The sequence below is a fragment of the Urocitellus parryii genome, chromosome 5 (genome assembly GCF_045843805.1).
Source record: "Urocitellus parryii isolate mUroPar1 chromosome 5, mUroPar1.hap1, whole genome shotgun sequence".
Lineage (NCBI taxonomy): Eukaryota > Metazoa > Chordata > Mammalia > Rodentia > Sciuridae > Urocitellus > Urocitellus parryii.
Window position 1 is genome coordinate 30,316,178 of NC_135535.1, and position 24,729 is coordinate 30,340,906.

Below are 24,729 nucleotides of genomic sequence, written 5' to 3' on the forward strand. Positions count from 1 at the left end.
CTTTGAGAGTGAGTACATGGTGTTACAGAATATGGAAGAGCAATTAACATGTCCTAAGAATGGAGATCTTACAAACGGGGTGATATTGAACCTGGGATTTGAAAGATGGTATATTTTACCTGCTGGGTCTAAGAGCATCCCAAAGCACCATATTAAAGATTCGGAGACAAAAGAGAACACAGCCTTTGGAGAGGGGCAAGAAGGGGTGATGCAGATGAAAAAATGAAACCTGACCTTTTATGCCCTCCTGAAAACTGTAATTCTTTTCCTGTAAGTAATGGGGGACCCTAGAGTAATTTGTACAAAACAATGTCCTTATTATGTCTGTGTTTTTAAAAAATAGATATTTGATAGTGTGGAAATGCAATGATAAGAGGAGAGGCAGAATGACTGGTTCATTAGATATTATGTTATTAGTTATTATTATTGTCATTTTCCTTTTATATTTGGAGACCATTAAATTTTAGCTGACATTCATTCTCCTAGGCCCTTGGAAAGTTCATAGGGCCACGCCACGTGCTCCAGTTCTAGCCAGCTAATGGCCCTGCCCTGCATTCCTTTTCTCCTTCATTCTGTTTGCATCCCTGAATGTCACTTTTCCCTGGGAACAAGAGTCCACCTCCCCAGCTCTGCTTTAGAGGACAGTCATGTGTCCTTCTTCCACTTACATTCTCCCTTTTCTCTAAGGGGTATTATGGGCTGAGCTGTGACTCTCCATATTTGTATGTTGAAGTCCCATCCCTCAGTATCCCAGAAAGTGGCTGCATTTGGAGATAGGGTCTTTAAAGAGGGGAATTAAAGTTAAATGAAGTCCTCAGGATAGACCCTCATCCCCTTCTAATAAGAGGAAATTTAGATGCAGACACACATAGAGAAAAACCACAAGAAGACAGAAATAAGGTTACGAGCCTCCTTCTTGTGAGGAGGCCCTCAGGAGAAAACATCTTGGATTTCACCTTATCTTGGATTACCAGCCTCTAAAACGTGAAGAAATAAATTTCTGCTTTTCAAGTCTCTCAGTCCGTGATCCTATTAAGGGAGCCCTAGCAAACTAAAGCAGGGGAGGATGAGAGAAGAGAGTGCACATATGTTAATGCATATGGCATGTGCATGTGGAATAAGTGTGTGTTGAGGTAGATCTAATGGAGGAGTGTGTGTACTTTTGAACACGTGGACTAGATTCACTTTTATTGAGCTAATGCTTCTGTACAGTCTATAGACATGAGGATGAACACAGATGAAATGAAGGAAAGAAACCATTGAGTCCTCTGGACTAAATAGGTGTGTGTGTGTGTGTGTGTGTGTGTGTAAAAATAAAATGATCTTATGTTATAGTACCTTTCCATTCTTTTTAAACCATTTTGTTTGATTAGGTCAGAAAGGGCAGATTGAAAAAAGTTTTACAGAGTCTCAGGCTTCTATCAGTAACAGAAGGGAGTATCCTGTCTTATTTAAAATGAAATATAATACTTAGGAGGCAGAGAAAAACAATAGAAAAAAAGTATCTCTAGTACTATGAATGACAGCTTTCTACCCCTCTTATGATCAGATATGTACAAATATTCAAAACAAAGTTTCCTCCTTTCTACTGAGAGTATGTAAGAGTAATAAAGGAAAAGTAGAACACGTAGTTTGTTGCCCTTACCTAGTTCTAACTATCCAGGCTCTTGCTGAGTTTATACCATTCTCCAATTTGGTTGCAAGGTGGCACAGCCCTCAACCATCAGGAGGTAGACTTGAAAGACTGAGGTTAATGGCTTTGAACTAGGAGACAAGATTGAGATTGTCCCTAGGAAGAAAATACATAACTACAAACTCTCCAAGTGCACTGTAACCTTGAGTTTCAGCTGGGTGGTTAACATCCATCTGGCTGTGTGCTCTGGGAATATACTGAGGACAAATTAATTTCCCCAAACAAGTCAATGAAAACCAGCAAAAGGGCAGGGCACTAATATTCCACAGAAAGTGTGACCTTTAGAGCATCTGTGCTATTTCCAATGTGAGCAGATGCTTTGATCATTATATCATCAATTTGGAAGGAAGGGCATTATTATTTTTAAAATCTGAATGGCTAAAGTGTCTTCACTAACTGAGACAGCTAATAAAGCATGTATCTTGTCAACCACCTACCAAATGGAAACTGTTAGATGCTTTAATTTTTTCTATGTATTTATTTATGAGTACCTTGGCTTTAATTTGAGGAGGTGGTACGAACACTCAAGGAAGGCTTTCTGTTCCCTTTGCCATTCCTCTCAATCCCATAAATTGGTCTCCATATTTTTTCTTGTAAGATCTCAAGATTATAAGGTGCATTTAGCCTAACCATCTGGGTTCAACATTACTCATCTAGTTAACATAGATTGGCTAGAAGGTATATTTCTTTTTTTCCTGGGCCATTTCTGGTAACGCGGCCTATTGCACCCTATTTATTGACAAACCCAGCACTGCAAGAGAAACATGGGACTCAATCTTCATTTGCACTGACTCCAGCCAGGAGGCTTGGTTTTGTGTTCATGGCTTGCTTTAGAATTATTGCTGAGCCCTGTGCTCATTTCCATCCTAGAAGTCAGTTATTTGACAAACATCATAGAACTGTAGCCAAGTAGCTGGAAGAAAAGAACAAGAGAAGAAGGGAGTAAGCCTAAGCCTGAAAGAGGTAGCAGGTAGCAGTAAATCCAGTTGCTCTTCGCTCAGAGTTGTGCACAGGCAAACATTTTATGAGTCAACTAGTGTGACCTCGATTGCCTTACTTATAGAAGAAAAACAACTACTCCTGCAAGAAAAGTGAAGTGGTAACACTCTCTTCATTTAACAATACAGTTCCTTCCTTGTGAATGTGTGTGTGAGGTAGGTTAGGTGTTTGCTCGAGATCATTATTGGGTGTATCTATAGATGATATATCTCATAATCCTTTGACTTGTTTCTGAGTTCAGAAACTCTAATTGGGTTTGTTTTAGAGCATTAGGGTAAAGAAAAGGAAATAAATGAACATTTATTGAGATTTCACATGCCATACTCTTGTTGAAATTTTTTTTCCTACGTTTGTTGCCAAAAGCTTGGTCCCTGTCCCCAGTGCCAATCCAATAATGAGAACACAATTTTGAGAAAAAAGAAAAAGACAGTATATTGCTTTGCTAGCAAAGGAGAAACACAGGGGACTCCTGTCCCAAAGGCTGTGATTCATGTCCATCAGCAGGAACAGGGTTTCTGTTTTATTTTTTTTTAAGTTCTAGATGGACATAATGCTTTTATTTTATTTATTTATTTTTATGTGGTGCTGGGGATGGAACCCATCACACATGCCACCACCCCAGCCCAGGAACAGTTTTTTTTTTTTTTTTTTTAATACAGGTGATTTAGAGAAAATGAGATTAGGGAGGAGATATGAGGAAGGAGAAGTTTAGGGAAAAGAAAATCGGGAAAAAAAACATATAAGTTTTAAAGCTACAAGGGTTATAGTCAAAGCATCAAGTGAACCTCTATTACACATTGATAATCTTATAACAGTAACGTGTTAGTTTTAGGCTGAATTATATAGCCTACTGGCAATATCATATGGTGTACTGATCTTTATGTTCGAGTTTTTGTGATGAAAACACACCATCATACATTTGCTCTGTCCCTATCTATTTCTCTCATGACTATCCCAACAGAGTTTTAGACAGAATAGCGTCAAGCAGTTGGTCTCAAGTTCAAGGGCCAGGGTCTTAACTAAATAGACAGTGTCCCTCCAACCTCAGAGTTTCTGATTAAGTAGTCTATGTAAGACAGAATTTCTGATTTTCTAACAAATATTTGTTGCTGTGTTACTGCTGCTGGCCTTGGAACCTCACCTTGGAGATCACTGATACAGAGGGACAATGTCCCCAAGGATAAGCCTTTAGCACTTCTTTTCCCCTTTTGACTAGAAAGCAAGATCTAGATTTCCTTTAAAAGTATTTTACATATCTAGTGTTACCATTTTTCACTTATCCCTGATTTATATTTCTGTGTATGTAATGCATAAACTAGAAAGTGAATAGCTTTAATTTTTAAATGTTATGCTCGAATTCGGGACCCCCAAAAGACCACCAGAGACCCAAGATCGATGTAAGCAGCAAAGAGGTATTTATTCCAAGCTAGCTCGGTCCTCCGCCCACAAGCAGCAACTGGTGACGCAGAGAGGCCCCGAGCCCAGGGTTTGAAGCAGTTTTATACATTCTTTGGAGAGGGCAGGGACTTCACATACATCATAGCATCTCTTAGCAAATCATCACACACGGCGGGAAAATCAAATAACAACTCTAAAACATGATTAGCACATTCACTGGCGGGAACAAATTGGGTAAGGGTGATTGGTCAGTACAAAAGGGGTATTCATTTGAACTGATTGGTTTAAGCCAAGAGTGGTGTACGTGCTGAACTACATGGTTTCCCAACATGTTATCAACCACCATAAACTACTGGGAGGGTCATCTGGCATCCCAGGTATTCCCTGTCTCATGCTGATTGGTGGCTGCTAGGGGGTTACTATGGGTCTTTACCTAGCCTGACAGAGTCAGGGACACCTGGTGCAGCAGATCTCTCCTGTTATTTGTAGATAAACAACTTAGCAGGGTGGGAATGTGCCTAGGAGTGCTCTGTGGGGTTTTCCAAGGACAAAGGTGATGTCCCTTCCTTGGATAGGCTTTGCTCTGAAGTAGAGGCTGGTTTTTCATAAAGAGCTCAGAATCTTTCCAATCATGCAATACAATCATAAGATAGTGTCAGAAAAACAATTTTACAGAATAAGTGTTTATAAAAATCTAAAATTTGAAGTACTGGAATTGAGGGATAAATGGTAGTAGGTGAATTAGATAAAATACTCAGTACTAGAAATTTTCCCTTCAAGTCCTTCCCACTTCTGTGAGATTCTCTGAAACATAGTACACTGAGAAAAACAGCCTGGGATGCTAATCTCCACTTTAATAGAGAAGGAATCACATTAAGAAGAGTACCATGGTCTGCCCATGGCTGGTTTGTGGAAGAACCTCATTCTGTTGCCAGAGGAGGAACAGAAATATAGGAGGAGGTGACATGGCAGACATTTTGGCTTTAGACAGAGAAAAAAAGTCAATTCCTTTACTTTCTTTTAACTTTCACCCATATTGAGAACAAAGGCATTAGGGGCAAATAGAAAATGTTATTTTAATTCGGATTGGCCAAGCTGTTTTAAAAGTCTTAGCACAAGCAAACTATGTGATCATCAGATGCTCTTGTTATTTGCTAATACATTCACATATGCTCAGCCCATTGGTTATGTTCAAAGCCAAAACAGCTTAATTCTCCATGTGTACTCTCCTGGGCTGTTCCAAGGACTTGAAAAGTTTGTTTTTCTTTCTTTATTTTCCTGTGCCCTTGTACTTATCTCTTTTTCTCTTTCTTTCATTATCTCTTCCATTCTCTTTGTTCCTGCCTTTATCACACCAACTTCCTTTTTCTACCTAATTTGCTTTAATTCACCCAGTTCCTTTCTCTCTGTGTTTTCCATTTCAATGAATGTGACATGCTTTTTAATTTATCAAGACTTCTCCTGAAGGCTTATTGTGTTTTGCCCTGAATAGGGACTGGTGGTAACTGTTTTTGGTCACCAAAAAGAACTCTTTGGAAATGTCAAAAGATATTAATACTATTTACATTTACAAAGTACAAAGCAGCTGGTGAAATTTATTAGTAGGTAATTACTTGTTTTATAAAATGTGGAGTGACCACAATGATCACTCTTCACTTCCTGTAAGAAACCAACTGTAAAATAAAATAGAGGCAGCATTGCTTAGTGAAGCCCAGCTGGGTTCCATATCAGCTTTGTCCTATGCCACCTTGGAAACATAATCTCACTTCTGTGAACTCTGACTTCCTTGTCTGTTGAATAGAAATAGTAATATCTTCTTGCAAGTTGTTATGTGGATGAAATGAAAATATGTTGTCATCCTCCAAACTACCAGAGTAACGTTAATTCATTCTTTCACTTGTTCATTCATTTGAGGATGTGTGTTAGGCATTGTGAGCACAACAGCGAACAGGGTCTTGTGAATCACAGTAAAGATTTTTGCCTTTTGTCCCCAAAGCATTTAGAAGACTATAAAAGGAACTAAACTAGGGAATAATTTTCCCTTTGAATTTTCTGGGTTAAAATATCTGGAGAAATGCAAGAATGGAATTAATGTATCTGTTGGGAGGCTTTTAGAGTTATGTATATGTGATCCCTGTGTTTGGAGGAAGTACAAGTAGAGTCATAAGATACTTGACAGAATTGTTGAGTTTTATGAGTCAACTAGTGGGTATAAGATGGAAAGGTGGGGATGATCTTCCACCTTTGTTTTGGGCTTTGTTTAGAATATTTGGATATGATGCTGCCATGTGCCCCTAGACGGAACAGATTTGAAGGGGATGCTCATTTGTTCTTGCTTGGATATGTTGGATCATATATTGGATATGATGCCTTTAAAACCTCCAACTAAAACTTTGTGGTGGGCAATTCAATATAGAAATCTGGACTAAACAAAAAGTGTGAGAGTAGATATTAAAATATGTAGGGCTTGACAAATGCACAGCAAAGCACTTAGACCAGACAGATAATGGTACAGAGCTTAGTCAATGTGAGCATGGAGATTAAGGGGAAAAGTGGGAGTGATATAACTGACCATCTGGAGGGCTGAATGTATCTGTATTGGCAGAAGTTTTAAAGCCACAGTGTCCAAGTTCCCCCCAGGATTCCTTGGGTAGCTTATTTAGGGCAATGTATTAGCTTTCCATTATTGAGACAACAGACCTCAGACATTCAACTTGTAAATAGGAAGACTGTGTTTTGGCTCATGGTTTCAGAGGTTTTGGTCCATGGTCTGCTGGCTCTGTTGCTTTGGGCATGCAGTGGGTAGAACATCAGGGTGGCAAGCAAGTGGTGGAGGAGATGGATACTTCATGGTAATTGGGAAGAGAGAGAGAGAGAGAGAGAGAGAGAGAGAGAGAGAGAGAGAGAGAGAGGGAGGGAGGGAGGGAGGAAGAGACCAGGGTCCCAATATCACCTTCAAGAGTATGCCCCCAATAACCTAACTTCTTTCCATGAAACCCCACCTCCTAAATATTCTATTACCTCCCAACAGGACCATAGACTAGTTGACCAAGCCTTTAACACATGTTGTTTGGGGATATTTAATATTTAAACCATAGCAAGTAGGGTTCAAAACTACTTGAACCTTGATAGAACCAGACCTTGGGCATAGTTACTTCTCAGAGAAATTGAAAAAAAGGAAAATACAATCCCTTCCTATTCTTTCCTATTTATCTATCCAGCCATTTAACTCCCCATAAACAAATATCACATAAATATTTGCATATCTTTTTTAAATTTTTTTATTTGTTTTAATTAGTTATACATGACAGTAGAATGCACTTTGATACATCATATATAGATGGAGTATAATTTCTCATTCTTCTGGTTGTACATGACATAGAATCCCACCAGTCTTATAGTTATATGTGTACATGGGGTAATAATGTCTGATTTACTCTACGATCTTTCCCACCTCCATACTCCCTCTCCTCCCTTCACTCCCCTCTACCTAATTTAAAGTAACTTTATTCTTTCCTAGCCCTCCCTCCTTATTGTGAAATTAGCATCTGCATATCAGAGAAAACATTCAGCCTTTGGTTTTTTGGGATGGGATTATTTCACTTAGCATGATATTCTTCAGCTCCCTTCACTTACCAGCAAATGCCGTAATTTCATTCTTCTTTAAGGCTGAGTAATATTCCATTAGTGTGTCTGTTATGTATATACCACATTTTCTTTTTCCATTTATCAGTTGAAGAGTATCTAGGTTTGTTCCACAGTATAGTTATTGTGAGATGAAGTGTTATAAACACTTGTGTGATTGTATCACTATAATATCTGTAATACGCTGCTTATAAGTTCTTTAGATATAAACTGAGGAGTGGGATAGCTGGGTCAGAGGTGGTTCCATTCCAAGTTTTCTGAGGAATCTCCATACTGCTTTCTATAATGGTTGCACCTGTTTGCATTCACACTAGCAATATGTGAGTGTACTTTTACCCCCACATCATCACCAAGATTTATTGTTGCTTGTATTCTTGATAATTGCCATTCTGACCAGAGATGAAATTTTAGAGTAGTTTGATTTGCATTTCTGTAATTGCTAAAGATGTTGAACATTTTTTTTTCATATATTTGTTGATTGATTGTATTTCTTCTTGTGTGAAGTGTCTGTTCAGTTCCTTAGCCCATTTATTGATTGGGTTATTCGTGTTTTGGGTGTTACGTTTTTTTATTTTTTAGTTCTTTAAATATCCCAGAGACTAATGCTGTATCTGAGGTACATGTGGTAAAGATTTTCTCCCATTCTGTAGCAGGTTATAAAATCAAATGCACTCCTATATAGCAGTGATGAATCTACTGAAAGAGAAATTAGAAAAACTATCACTTTCACAATATCACCCCCTTCCCAAATGAAATACTTGAGAATCAAACTAACAAAAGAAGTGAAAGACCTCTAAAATGAATACTACAGATTTTAAAGAAAGAAATTGAAGAAGGTTTTAGAAGTTAGAAGGATCTCCCATGTTCTTGGGTAGGCAGAATTAATATTGACAAATTGGCCACACTACCAAAAGCATTATACAGATTAATGTAATTCCTATTAAAATCCCAATGACACTCTTCATAAAACTAGAAAATACATTCATGAAATTCATTTGCAAAAATAAAAGACCCAGAATAGCCAAAGCAATCCTTAGCAAGAAAAATCAAGCAGGAAGCATCACAATACCAGACCTTAAGCTATACTACAGAGCAACAATAACAAAAACAGCATAGTATTGGCACCAAAACGGACATGTAGACCAATGGTACAAAACAGAAGACACAGAAAAACTCATGTGAATATAGTTATCTCATACTAGACAAAGGCACCAAAAACATTCACTGGAGAAAAGAAAGCCTCTTCAACAAATGGTTCTGGGAAAATTGGAAATCCATGTGTAGCAAAATGAAATTAAACCTCTGTCACTCTGCACAGAAATCAACTCAAAGTGGATCAAAGACTTAGGTACTAGAAAAGAGAGTCTGTGCCTAATAGAAGAAAAAGTAGGCCTGAATCTTCACCATGTCAGCCTAGGATCTAATTTCCTCAACAAGACTCCTAAAGTGCAAAAGTAAAATCAAGAATCAATAAATGGGATGGATTCAAACTAAAAAGCTTCTTCTCAGCAAAGGAAACAATCAATAATGTGAAGAGAGAGCCTACAGAATGGGAGAAAATATTTCCATATCTATAAAACACACTTTCATAGCAAATTTAAGAACAAAGAAAAAGCACAGAAAATGGTATATTTAAATAAAGCCAACAGTTGCTATTTATAGATACAAATTAAATAATTTTTATTGTTTGAATTTTGAAAAAAGTGTTGGTTAGCTAATTATCCAGGTTTTAATTCCCACGGAAATTATTTGTACATTGAGTAGAGAATTTTATTCTGCTAATCCATGAATATTTAATTACAATCTGCTTTTTTTTACATTATAGTCTTATCTGCAACCAGAGTAATAAAGAATAAATAATAAGTGGAACAACATATGCAACCACTCACCCACCTGCTCATGCAATCAAGGTAATGTAGTGCAGTAATTGACATTGTGGACCCTGTGACCAGGCTGTCTGGGCTTAAGTCCCAGCTCTGTCACTCACTGGCTGTGTGTGCTGGGGAAGGTCATTTAACCTCTTCATGCCTACTTTTCCACAGTTATAAAATGGATGTAATAGTGGTTTCTAGGTCATAGGATGTCATGAAGATTAAGTGAGTTAACATATGTAAAGCACTTAAAATGAAGCCTGTTGCGTACCAAGTGCTATATCTATTATCAGCACAAGCAGAGACCCTTGAAGGAGCCATATGGCTCTGCTCTCAAGGAGTTTGTAGTCTTAGTAGGAAGTTTAAACTAGGAGATACTAGAATAAGGCAGGATAAGCCTGGTGAAGGCACACAGGAGGAGAAGTAAAAGTTTCAAGTTGACGATTTGAGACCTGTGCTATAAAGGGATGATAGCATGAACTTTTTGGGAAATACATTCTGTGTATAAAAATTTTTAACATATAACTTTCATAATAATGAGAACATACTTATACACTGACTTATAATTTTCAGTGTAATGGAAATGCCTCAATTTTTTTGACTTTTTTATCTGCGTTATGAAATCAATATTTTGAAATATTTCTCTAGGACATTTGTTGGAGAAGAATCTCATAAAAATAAAACATTCTGCAACCTCAAAAAAAATTAGTTAGGTAGACTGGTTTTGGGTCCAAATTTTATATATGTTGAAATTGAGGTTTGAAAGAATTAAAGTACTTGCCTAAAGTCACACAGCTGGTGTTACAAAAAAATCAACAGGAATGCCAGCCTCTGAATTGTGTATGGTTTTTAATTCTTTCATCACATATATAGTGTTACTGGAACTAGGTGAAACCATCTAGTCATAAGTACAGACCACCTGAGTTTCTTTCCTCAAAATAAAATTTGAAAATTGCATGCTTTGGCATGAAAGACTCCACACACCCAGGTTATGCAGGTGAAGTATAAACAGAGCTCTTTGCATGTGGCTTCTATGGGTTTGCAATTCCATAGCATATCACTTGCCTCCAGGTTGTATGAAAAACACCTGAGCCTTCTTATTCAATAGCTTCCCTTGGCTAGGATGCCAAGGCCTGTCACAGGGACATAAAGGGAAAGGGTTGGGAGATGTCTGCCCTTGGGTATGAGTGACTGAAGTCAGTGTGCAGGGTTTGGAGCCAAGGACAACTGTCCAAAGTCAAAGGCAAGCTAAGGTAGAAGGCATCTGGGGCAGGTTGGGGTTGGTCACTGAGCTGACTTAGAAATCCAGAAATCTACTGCCATTAGAGAGGGTCAGTTCAAGGGTATGCAATGTCAATGAGTTAGAATCAAGATAAGGCCACGGGGAGTGGGAGAATTAAAGGTGGGTGGGGGTCAGGCTGGCAGTGCAGAGGACAGATCTGTATCAAGGAAACTAGATCTCTGAATAGGCTTCCTGTTCCTGCTTCTGAGGTTTGCTTCAGCAATGCCTTGGCAGAGGCTGCCACAGCAGGGCAGCAGGCCTGGTCTAGACTGCACAGGTGAGAACCAGCAATGTGTTTATTTGGCTGAAGTGAGGCAGGCCAGGATGGAAGGCCAGCTGTTTCCCAGTGAGTTAACGGAAGACAGCCTTAGAGATGATAACAAATCCCCTTCAGTCCTAGGAGACCAGCCTCATCAACATGAATATACTAATAAAGATTTGTACTTATCCAAGCACCATGACTACTTCAAGGGGGAGAAAACACTTTAAAAGTATTTAATTTCCTAAAAATTTCAGAGTAGAGTTGGGTAGTTACTGGCTTTCAGTGGGAAGAGGAGGAAAACATAACAAAGGAAATATCATTTTCAGTGAATCAAAAACATATATTTTGCTGTCTTTGAAAAGTGGGGATCTAAAAATAAAGGAAGAAAGCTAAAACTTTTTGAAAACCTCAAATATTTGGATTTCTATACCATTCTTCCAATTGCAAACCATTGTAAGATGTTGAAATATAAGTAGATTTGAGTGCCCCACCCTGAATTATGAAGTATCTGAAGATGTTGGGAACCTTCATTTATTAGTTTCCTATTACTATAGCAGAGTGCTTGAAATAATTAGCTTATAAAGACAAGAGGTTTATTTTGGCTCATGTTTTTGGAGGTTTCAGTTCAAGATCAAGTAGTTCCCTTGCTTTGGGCCTCTGACAAGGCATTTAGTAAGTGCTAAATTACTAAATTCCTGCTCTAATGCATTAACAATGTAGGAAGAAACTATGAACCCAAACGCACAGAATCCAGCCAAAGGCTGACCTTACTAACTATGCAACTTGTAAAGTACTTTCTCTTCCAGGGACTTATGTTTCCTTTTCTACACAGTGGGGATAATGATATATTTGGCTCTCCCTATCAGAACAGTGAGGATAATAACATAGTTGGCCCTCCCTGTTGGGAGCTTCTACATCCATGGATTCAATCAAGATCAGATGAAAAATAATTTTTAACAAATTACTTCTGTACTTGGCATGTACAGATGTTATACCTTGTCATTATTTCTTAAACAATGCAGGAAAATAACTATTTACATGGGATCTACATTTTAGTAGGTGTTATAAGTAATCTAGAGATGATTTAAAGTATAGGAGGATATGCATATCATAGGCAAATGCTATGCCATTGTACATATGAGGAACTAGAGCATCCATAGATTTTTATATCCAAAGGGGGTTTTGAAACCAATGTCCTGGAGATACCAAGGGATGGCTTTTGTCCCTACCATTCAGAGTTATTGGGCACTTAAGTCTAACAAACACAAAATGCTTCACATAGGGCTTGGCTACTTCTCTGCAGATAAAACTAGAGGAAATTAGTGGAAATGGATCATTAAGCTTATCTTTATTTCTGGTGGTCCCTCCCCCTTTTAAAACCTCCACTAATTGTAAACAGCATTTAAACACTGTTAGGATGGGAAAGAGCAAGGTACTCTCTCTGTTCTGTTTTGCCCATGTAAATAAATGACTAGTTCTTACTGGATTAACGTGACCACTGATTTTTGAGAGAAAATGAGAAGAAGTGATGAATACAAGGGACAAACAACTGAGATTAAACATTAGAGTTATTTTAATAAGATGTATTTAAGACTTGGGAAGGCTGAAGTAGCTCACTGTTAGAGCACTCACCTAGTATGTGTAAGGCCCCAGGTTTTAACCCCAGAACAACAACAACAACAACAACAAATTTAAAAAGGGGGCAGAGACTGATTAGGGAAAAAGAAAAGAAAGCAATGATAGAAATGATTTGTTTTAGAAACTCAGAAAAGCTCTGGGGGTGTGTGTGGTGGGTGCAAGTTGGTATTGAAAGGGTAAAGTTTCTAAGCTGGAAAGCTTGAATGTAAAAGATTAGGTATTATTAAGTTCCTCTGTTACACCCAGATTCCTGAGATAGTTAAAACAACGCCCTACTGGCCATTTAGCCTAGGGCCCTGTGCAGTTCGTCACAGGGCCCGAACCAATCAGTTTGAATGTGTAACCCGCTTAGGAATGACCAATCACCCCCCGCCCAACCTGTTCCCGCCAATGAATGTGCCAATCACGTCTCAGAGTTGTTCAATTTTCCTGCGCCTCATGATGATTTGTTCTGATGTATGCAAAGCCCACCGCCCTCTCCAGAAAGTGTACTTAAGCTCTGCTTGACCTCAGCTCTGGGCTCTGGGCTGCTCTCCCTTCTTGAGTGAGCACGGAGCCCCAGCGCGCTGGAATGGATCCCCAATAAATCCCCTTTTGCCAATTGCGTGGAGTAAGTCTCTTGTGTGGTCTCTCCCTCCGATGCTCCGCCGGACCCCTCTTACAGTATCAGATAACTTTATAGGTGATAACATCTACATTAAAACAGCACATTTTTGGAAACTTGTACCCTGAACAGGATTTAATAGAGACTCATTTTTATATTGAACTGCTATGTAACACTTATTTTAGGATATCTTCATGAATTCTCCACAGGTAATTAATTTTGTGGAATATTGTTAGTTGGCCCGCTTCTTTCAGTCTTTTCCACCAGTACTGATAATATCAGGAAATTTTTAAAAAGCTCATTAAGACATTTACTAGAAAATTCTATGTAGCTGGGCATGGTGGCACATGTCTGTAATCCCAGTGACTCAGGAGACAGAGGCAGGAACACTGCAAGTTCAAAACCAGCCTCAGGAACTTAGGAAGGCCCTAAGCAACTTAGCAAGATCCTGTCTCAAAATAAAAAATAAAAAAGAGCTGGGGTTATTGCTCAGTGGTTAAGCACCCCTGGGTTCAATTTCCCAAAAGAAAAGAAAATTCTATGTAGAAACAAAACAAAGCTCTTTACTTATACCTAGTTCTACCTCATTAGAAAATATAATGGAAAGAAAAGATCCTATTTAAAAATTAAAATAACAAAGAGTTATTTTAATAAGATATATTTAAGACTTGGGATTTTAGTGGAAAGACTTTTGTGGAAAAAATGGCAGAACTTCACTGAAGTATGCAAAAAAGACACATACACATACACACACCAAAAAAAAAAAAAAATGGCAAGATTAACCACATCCATGGATAGAAATACTCCATATTTTAAAAAATGCAAATTCTTTTCTATATAATCTACAAATTCAATGCAATACTAATTGCAATCAAAATATAAATATAATTTTAAATTGGAACTTAACAGGAAAATTCTGAAAATTTTTATAATAAAGATAAAGATAGAAGAACAGCAAGGAAATTTTGAAAAGGAAGGTCAGAACAAAAATTGAAGTTGTGCTTAATTAAAACAATGCATTGTGGATATACAAACAGGCGAGTAGGTCAGTGAACCAGAGCAAAGGTTAGAAATAAATATTCTCCTACATACAAATTTGCTGTGTAATGGCTCTTGTGTCTAGATCACAGCTGAAGAATCCTATTTAGCCCATATCTGGTCTCCAAAGGGTAAGAGTAGGCAAACTCAGAATTTTTCAAGTCTGTTTTTATCATCTCATTGTCCAGTGCAAGTCACACAGGTAAGCATGGTCAGAGTAGCAGGTACTGTAGTGTTGTATGGCAAGGACATAGATGTAGGGAGAGGTCTTGAATTTGGGACCATTATTACAAGAAATTATCATAGGTAGGAATTCATCCTAAACTGTGAGTTTGGCAGGACTGGGTCCAGTGTCAGCCACCACTTACAATATATGAATTTTGATGCAGTCATTTGGCTTTTTAGTTCATGAGGACTGTAAAAATAATAATATCTATAACATGAAATAACTGTTGGAGATCAATTTCGATTATGCATATGGCTTAGCCTCCTAGTGTTTAAACCAAAGTAAATGCTCAATAAAGGCTATTTATTATTGTAATGGAAATTACCCAAGAAGACACAGTTGAACATAGCACAAATGTCTGGGATAGCTTCTGTTTTCAAGGACAAAATATAAACCCAAATGATATACCCTCAGTGGCCTATTTAATTCAGCCACACCCTACCTGCCTATAGTTACCACCCAGTTAATCCATATTGGTGGATTAACCCACTGACTGGGTCACACCTCTCATAATTTAATATTTCACCTCTGAAAATCCTTGCATTTTTCTCACACATGAGCTTTTTGGAGGACACCTTGTATCTAAACCGTAACAGGGGCATAGCGTGGTAGGTAGTGTCAGAATTGAATCAGATTGTAGGACAGCCAGTCAGTGTTCACCAGAGAACTGAACTGAATTTTGTTGTGGTAAAAACCATTGCACATCTGGTATTAGAGTTCTTGGGAATATAAGAAACAGTTTTTATCAGAATGGGTTATGAGTTCTATAAGTTTATCTTCTGTGTTGAAGACTTGGGCTTAGGATCAACATTAAGGTGTTCTTTTGTTTGTTTATGGCCTGGAGTTTTGGCAAAATGGATACTAAGCATATGTTTAAAATCTTCTGTAATAGTCTAAGTATTCAATATCTGTCCCATTATTAGATCTGATATCAATGAATGTTACCTGATACCTTCAATGTTGGGTCAGAGAAACCTCATCATGATAGGCATGGAAAATAACGAAATTAGCTAGATTTAAAAAAAAAAATTAACAAATTGTCTCTTCTCCATGATTAAGACGATGTGCATTAGCATCCAGACATGACTGTCATGTGAGCAATTATAATATTGTAAATATAGGCCAGGCTTCTCAGCCTGGACATGTATGGTGTGAAGTTCATGTGTCATCACATAGTCAGGAGCACCGGCTGTGATTTGAGGGCTGCTGAGGCGGAATGACAGAACACTGACTTGTATGTGGCCTCTCACGTTTTCTCTTCTTATGTTTGTCTCCTCCCTTTATTGATTCCTGCTTGTGTCTTTCAAATAACAACAAATCTCTGTTGCTCTGTGCCTCTATTGCATGGTTAAAAAGTTGGCAGGTCCTGCACCTTGTCCATACCAGGTCCAATGGAATCAGAGGCCTTATGACAAGACTGTTATGCCTACCTGTGATCCTAATTTCATCCTCTTGGAAAGGACCTCTTGGAAAATATGGGTAATTTTCTACTTGCTACCCTGTGAGTTCAGCTTCTTATCACCTTAAACCTTAAAAAAACTCAAAGAAGCTCATTCACGTATTCCTTAACTACTTAATGACAGCTGGGAATGTAGAGATATTTATAACAACAACATAGTCGTTGGCTTAATGGAAATCACATTCTAGTTGTGTAGAAACAAACTGCACAGTGGTCAGTGCTCCAGGATCCAAAGGCATTCCTCCTGGCTCAGGTTCATCCAGCACATAACTACCAAATAATAAAATGCTAGCATCCACAGGTTCTCATGTTGCCGGGACACTTCCTATAGAACGGGTGTTGCAGTTTCACTGATGTTCTGCAATAACTGAGGGCTCCACAGTTAAACTGGAGACCAATCCGGTGTCTGCTTCTGCTGAGTATCCAGGGACTGCCCTGGAGAGAGCAGGAGGGGAAAGATGATACATTTTTCCTGTAATGTGACTATTTCATGTCTGTTTTCTCTTTCAGGGAGAAATTGGTAATAAAATAGAGAAGATATACAAACCTCTGGGTGTTTAGAGGAATTGAAATTCTCAAAAGCATTATTCAAGTTAAATCTATTTCTGTTCATATTCTGTTTTGTCTGCTCTCAATGATTATTCCTGGCATTTTGATTATAGGCAGTAATCCCTTCTGTTTTCTCTACACATCCCTGCTCCCTCCCAGGCTAATCTTTTTGAGCTAAACATTTTAGAAGGTTTGTGAAAGAATCATTAGCCATCATTAGATTATTTTTTTAACTTGGGCACTATAGCAGCTTCTGCCAAAATGCCTTTTTCCTTTCTTTTTATTTGTAGTGTGCCTATGAATGTGATGGTATATTAGAAGATGCTAGAAATATTGCAAAAATTTTGTTGCCATGCAGAGATGGCTGCTCTGTGTTTGCCAATTGTGGTTTCAGCTGGAGAGCATTTAGATGCAAAGATGAGGATGTTTGTGTTTGATTGTTGGAGAAACACATACATGTCAAAAGGAGTGTGTGTGTGTGTGTGTGTGTGTGTGTGTTGGGTCAGGAGGGATTGAAAAGAATTTTTAAAAAGAAAAATAGAAAAAAATCCTTCAGGATAGTAGCACTCCACTCTGCAACCATTTGTTTTTTATACCAAATAAGAGCGTCTATGCAAGTACGTATGTACTAAGTGAAATATAACTGTGTTGGCAGCCAGAGGTTATGTACAAGTCCATTAAGGTCATGAGGATTACTTAAGAGAGTTAGGACAAAGGAAGTTGCCAGGGCTGTGGACACGGATTCTGAGAAGGATCCCTCAGTTGGAATCCTTAGCTTACGTAAATCAGGCACAACACTCAGTCAAAACTCAGCATGTACATTCACTTTCTTAGTTCTCTACCACTGAATTTATTTTCAACAAAATCCCCCATTTAGTAAATAGTGGCAACTTAAGCTTAGTAAGTTCAAAGTAAACTCAGTAAATGTGTTCTTTCATTCTTCCTGTTTTCTTATTGACATTGCATTCACATTTTAGAATATCGAGGCATTATGAAGCAACTGTCATGCCCCTGCTATTGATTGAATGTGTGTCCCTCCAAAACCTGTGTTGAAATTTAACTTCCACTGCAACAGTATGAAGAGGTGGGGCCTGTATGAGGTGATCAGGCTATGAGTAAAGAGTTCAGCTCCTTTTTTCTGTCTCTTCTGTCATGTGAGGACATAATGTTTGTCCTCTCTGGAAGATGCAGCAACTACATACTGCAATAACTAAGTTCTGCAGCACCTAAGTACTGGGAGCAGAGAGCCGTCCTCACCAGCCATCCTCACCAACCATCCTTCCCAGCCTACAGCATTGGGAGAAAATATTTTATTGTTTACAGAATGCTGGATCTGTGGTATTTTGTTATAGCAGCACACATGGACTAAGACATCTCCTGATCCCAGCTGCAGGGTTTGTTTTCTTGCCCATAGCAACCCAATGTCACATCCATCCATGTGACTTTTGCCTGTCTGCCATGCTGTTATGCTGCACAGGGCTATGCAAAGCTGCCCTAGGTCCCTTTGCTTACATGTCTGTTGCAGCTGTTGACATCGTACTGTTTCCATGCTGGGCTGGGGAAGCAAGGAACATAGTGTATTGTTCTGAAAATCCCGAACTGACCATTTTGTTCCATTACTACCCTGACCTAGACTGGGGAAGGGACCAGATGCATAGTGTTTCTCAGAAGACCTGACCAACATTGGAATTTCTTTTTTTTTTTCAATTATTACTTTCTTTCCTTGATTTTCTTTTACCTTTAGTACTATTGTGTCTGCTGTGCATATTGAAAAAAATTTTGAGGGTAAAAATGAAGAATTGGCTGCTTTTTTGTTGTTGAGCATCATCTGGACACAACCTCAGAATGCTTTGACTGCTGTTTGATAGGCAGTGGCAGAAATTGCTGGGAATGAACAACACATCCATGAGTATCCCACATGCCAGTTTACCACACAGGTGTGTGTGTGTGTGTGTGTGTGTGTGTGTGTGTACCTGCACACCTAAAGATCATAGTTAATGGTCTCAGGTCAATTCTTAGTAAGTTAGACTTTATGCTTCCCAAACTCCAAGTTTAAGAACACATACATTGATTACAAATCAGTCATACTTGCCTGGTCATCATCTTATTGCATGGCATGGCCATGCTGAAATGCCAGACTCAATTTAATGTAGATTGGAGAGGCCAGTCTGATGGTAGCTCTGGCATGAATGCCCCCAGATCATTCTCAGCTGTCTCTAGAAAGAGGACTGACCACCTTCACTGACCTCCTCTGATGTACTCAGCAGTGTGCTGTCTATGTATATACTGGACAAGGAAACTCATCCTCCTGTGATTTGGTTAAGATAGCTTTATTATGTGTTCTGAATATATAGTAAGATGTTCACATTGTAAAAAATTTTTTAAAAATCAGAAAATACAGGTAAGTGTTTGGATATAAAAGAGCACAGTAGTCTGTGGTTTTGCTCTCCAAGATTTTGGTTACTGTTGGTCAACTACGGTTTAAAATATTAAATAAAAAGTTTTAGAATAAGAAAAATAAGTTTTAAATTGTATGCCATTCTTGTGCCTTTGTTTTAGTTTATTAGTGATGATTGTTGTTCATCTCTTACTTTGCTTCACTTATAAATTAAACTTTATCATAGGTATGTACATATAGAAAAACAGTGTATGTAAATTTTGGTACTCTTCATGGTTTCCTGCATCCATTGGAGGTCTTGAAATATATCTCAAATGGATAAGGGAGATTACTGCATTAAGTATATTCACATCCAGATGTAATTCTATTAATGTGTTGTAGATATTTTAATTTCTAACAAGGATGTAGAGATATATACACTTATATTACAATATTGTGTGATTTCCATTTTCCCCTTAAATTATATACTTGAACATCTTTAAACATCAACATGAATGATCTATATCATGTTTTTTATGGGAATAATAAATTACTTAACCAATATCTTATTGATGGACATTAAGGTTGTTTTCACTGTAAAAGTAGTGCTACTACAAAAATCCTCATTCTAAAAGTGGAATCTTGGGGTCAAAAGGAGCAGACAGTTAATAATATCATCAAACTGCCACCTAATAGTTTGCATCAATTTAGATTTTTACAATGTGTCCCAATATCCATGGTCTACATTATGCAATTTGAAAACCAAGACAAATCTGTGTAAATGTCACCAAAAGTATAGTCTGATACAGCCATCTTCCCCATTGGCCTGGCATTACAAATTCACTACTAAGGACATGAGAGCATGCTTGGAATGCATCTATGATCTGAATAACTGTTTTTGAAAAAAAAAAATATAGTCGTGTGTGTGTGTGTGTGTGTGTGTGTGTGTGTGTGTTTGCATGCATGCGTGTGTAGGTACACCTTCTTTCCAGGTGTATATCTGAAAGAAGAGCAGCAATTGCAGCTATAGGTACAACACATTTATGTTCCAGATTTTTCTAGGAAAGAATTGTATTATTTTCTAATAAAATGATTTAATTTCCTCATAGATACATTCATTTATGTGCTGTCTAATATGTTTATGTTACTGCATTTGCCACTTCCTAAAGTCTGCTCATTTGTTTTGATTTTCTATCCCAGGAAGTACCATCACCTGTATGGCTTCTACCTTGAGTAAATGCATGCCACATGTTGGGCAGTTTGGCCAGCCCATAAAATGAAATCTTTAGTTCTAGGCCATCAGGCATTTTATAGCCACAGGCTCTTGCAGCTGGCTTCTTGTCCTACTCTATCTGTATAAAACAGTAGGTACCACCCTATGAGCCTGGATTCATCTTCCTCTGAGATACCCTGTCCCCACCTGCTCTCAAAGCATCCTGTCTTTATTTCTGCCTTTTCGAGGTGAAGTGTGGGAGTAAAGAATCAGAAAATGTACATTTTTTTTCCTGAAGGTTGAGTGGAGGCTTGAGGATATTTTTGTTAAAACCTCATTAACCTATTTCAAACAGGTAACCTTAGACCTTCCCTCCCACATCCCTATCCTACCCTGTCCTGCCCTGTCCTGTTTGTGTTTATTGCCTCAAATTTGCTTGGCTTCTTTCTTTTCCTTTCTTCATTAAAAAAAAAAAAAAAAAAAAAAAAAAAAAAAGATATCCTTGCCCCAAAAAGAGAGGAACTGGGAAAATGCTATTGTAGATTTGGAAGGTGTGGATAGAGTCTCAAGATATCTTCTTATTTGAGATATACTAGAAAACAATGGAAACATAACATGGGGGATATCTGTGATAACAAAAAAAAAAAAAGAAAAAGAAAAAGGGTGGGAGGAGGGAGGGAAGAGCAGCAGAGGCAGAGGGAGGGAGAGATGCATCTGAGAGTTGCCACACATGTTAATGCCTGCAGGATGGAAGAGCAAAGACTGCTGGTCGCTCAGTATTGATTTTCAGGAGAATGCAATGACTGTTCTGCAGGGAATAAGGAGCACAATGAAGAAACAAAGGTCAAACTTGTTCCCCAGAGACAAACTCAGGGGAAAACAAAACAAAACAAAACAATACATCAACCCTCTTTGGCTGTAATCATTTCCAGAAGTTTGTGTCCTCCCTCCCTACCCTACCCTCCTTTTCTATTTCCTTTACAAAAAAAAAAAAAAAGTAGCTAATGAACCTGAAGCCAATGAGCCCATGACAGTTTAACTTTGTGTGCCTTCATTTCTGATTATGATCTGAGGTGGAGGGGGATGCCTGGGACCCCTCTCCCACTCTAGCCTCTTCTGTACAATCCACAGCCATGTTTCTCTCTCTCTCTCTCTCTCTCTCTCTCTCTCTCTCTCTCTTTCTCTCTTTCTTTTCTTTTTTTTTTAATTCCATATTCAGATGAAGTAGCAGTGGGCATTTTTTTCTCTCCTTTGTAGGCTGCCTGTGTCAAGGAAAAGAGAGAACAAGTTTATGATTTAGAGCTGACTTTTGACACTGAAATAAACAGGATGTGATCTTTCCCCAAACTGGGCCAGATAGGAGAGCTGAGGGTGGGAGAAGGGACCAGGTGGGAGTTGTAGTGGGCACCTACCTGGAGATTTCTAGAGGAAGGGAGAAATAGTAACTTTTCCTAAGAGTTCTTCTGCTATTTCCCAGAAGCTTTATTTGTTTTACTCCCTTCACCTTTCATACCCCCATCTCCTTCCCTTGACCATGCAGAGTTGATGAAAGTGGCAGATGGAGGGTTATAGATAGATAGCAAAGAGCATCTTCACCTGCCTTCCCCTATTTAAGTTTAGAATAATGCTACATATGGGTGCGCATTATGGTTTTCTCTATTTTGTTGATGTGGAAAGTAAAACTCGGAGAGTTAAATAACTTAGTTGGGGTCACTCAGCAGGGAGTAGAGCCAGAACTAAAATCCAGGCTTCTGACTTGAAGTCTAATGGTATACAGGATATTACCCTCGTGTACCAGTTTTGTATATGATTTTTGCTAAGTTTATTGGCAATTTAGAACATATTTGTTGTTGTTGTTGTTTTTATAATGTTTTCAATAGTGGTAAGAAAAGTCTCAAGAAACAAAGAAAAGTTAAAAAGGTAAAGGAACTAAAACCTACAGATTGATTCCCTTAACACTATATTCTCATCACTAGGTAGCAAAGACACGTGGCTTATCATTCATTATAGTCAAATCACAAAGTGGTTCAAATTGAAAAAGAGATGAATTGGTCACAAAAAATGAAGTTAGGACCTATAGAGTAGAGGGAAGGGGCCTCCAGGAGGGTGGAGGGAGGGAAAGGAGAAATACTGGGGAATGATATTGACCAAATTGTATTATTATATCATATGCATGGAAATAATAATAAATCCCACTATTATGTATAATTATAATGCACTAAATAAAATGTGGAAAAATAAATAAAACAAATATGAGAGGTTAGTATGACAAAATAAATAAATATATCGGAAAGAGAGCATATAAATTGATAAAAGAGGTCGTTGTGGAAATAGGGAAATTTGAGTGTTCTGGTTCTGGAACTGGGTTACCTGAGTTCCAGTACCAGTCTCATTGCTTTCTAGTTACCCAGCCTCAGGCAGGGTGGCTCACCTGGCTAAGTCTCAGTGTCCTCATCTGTCACGTGGTGGTAATCATATTTATCTCATGGATAATTCTTAGAGGTTAACCTTGTGGAATGAGAGCTCTTACTATGGTTTTAATACAAAGGCATAGGCAGGGTGTGGTGTGAAGAGGCAGTCTGAATCCTCCATCTGGGGTACATTTGGGGTCCCATAGGCAAGTTCAAAGCCTTCTTTCTCGAATGTGGAGGATGTCCCAGTGGAAGGAATTCCTTCTTCTTTAATGGAAACAGTAAAGAAGGCATAAATCAGGTGGATATATGCCTCTCATTTGTGCTGCTGCCAAACAGGTGATGACTGCAGTGCACAGATAGAAAGAAGGTTCTTCTATGATTCTCTGGCCCAGTTCACCTCTGTTCTTCCCAGAGGAGGGAGGCTTCTGGCTGCCACTGTGATGAGATCCTCTGGGGCAGTAACCTGGGATTCCAAGACCCCATTCCCTGGCCTGCTGTGAGGCTCGGTTGAGAAAAAAACTTGCTACCCCACAGCCCTTCTATTTTGAGGTCCACACATCTACTTAAAGGGATGCCCAGAAAGCAGCTGGAGCCCCAGAGATGGGGGATGGGAGGTGCTGATTTGTGAATGGAGGACAGAGGCCTCCCAACAGTCTTTCTGAGCCAAGATAGGTAGGGTCTGGGGGGAAGGTCTGGGCTCCGGCTTAAGCAGGTTGAGGGAACCCACACCTACCTCCATCCCTCTGTCACTCCCAGGCATCTACTTCTGCTAGAAAGCCACTGGCATGCTTAACAAAGTCCGGGTCTGAAAAGCACACACCTCAGTATTTCTTCTTCTAAGCAGTGGAAAGGAAAGCACCCCAGGGAGCTGATGAATTATTCATTAAGCCTAGTGGGGTGGTCACAAGGGAGCATTGCTGAGATGCAATTAAGTGGTGCTTTAATTTGAGAAATGTTTATTGGGTTGTAGGGTAAGACGTTTATGCCTATCTTTTTGAAAACCACAAGTTGATGATAGATAAGGGAAGGAAAATCTGGAGTGGTTTGTAGAAGTTGATTCCCTGAATAACTTTCTTGTGTCTCTGCTGGTCCCTGTCTAGCATCCTATGTGCAAGATCAATTTGATTTTTAATGTAACAATAAGTAACACTTGTTGAGGATAAGCTCTAACATAGAACTGTATTAAGAACCTTTTGCTCATCTGTTATTAAAATAGGCACCTCAGTGTCACATGCTGTCTAAATCCAGCACACTAGTTCATTTTATTGAGGATAGTATGTTAAATGGATCTGATAAGCACAAAGTAACCCTGACTCCTATGGAAAGACATTTGCCTGCCAGAGGGTGGGAAATAAATTCTACAAAATTTGGGGTCTCCCCTCTAATTAAAATTTCTGTGTCCAATGGTGCGAGACATGTCAAGATATCCCTAGTAAGGTAAAGGGTAAATTGTTACATATAGTCCATTTTAAAACCAAAAGGGAGACTCAGCATAGTTCCTCTTTAGATTTTAGAGGCAACATTTTTATCCGTTGGGTGAATTTTCCAGCTCATTTACCAACTGACCCCCAAAAGCTGCTAGTTTTGAGCAAAAGAAGATTCTACAATAGTTTCAGGCTGGGTTTCAAGCCACTGTGCACTGTGTCTGAAACTGGAATATGAAGTTCACAAGGACAGAGTTTTTTTCTGCTTTTTCTACAGCTATATTCCCAGTACCTTGAACTTTGGCCAGCACAAAATAAGCACTAGAATAAGTATTTGTTGAATGAATAAACACCCTTTGAGGTAACAGTTATTTAGTTATTATTATCCTCATTTTAGTGACAGGAAGATGGAGAACTTGAATTTAAGTTGCTCAAGGTCATGTATAGTAAATGATAGAACCAGGAACCAACCCTAGATCAATTGGGTGACTGAGTCTTTTATATCTCTGATCAGGTGGGTTCATCAGAACTCTCAGTTATAGCTGGGGAAGCAAAGGGAAGCCCACATATTTTCCCAGTGTTCATTTACTCAGGTCAAGTTTAGAGTTCATGTCTTCCATGGTTCTTATATGGTCCC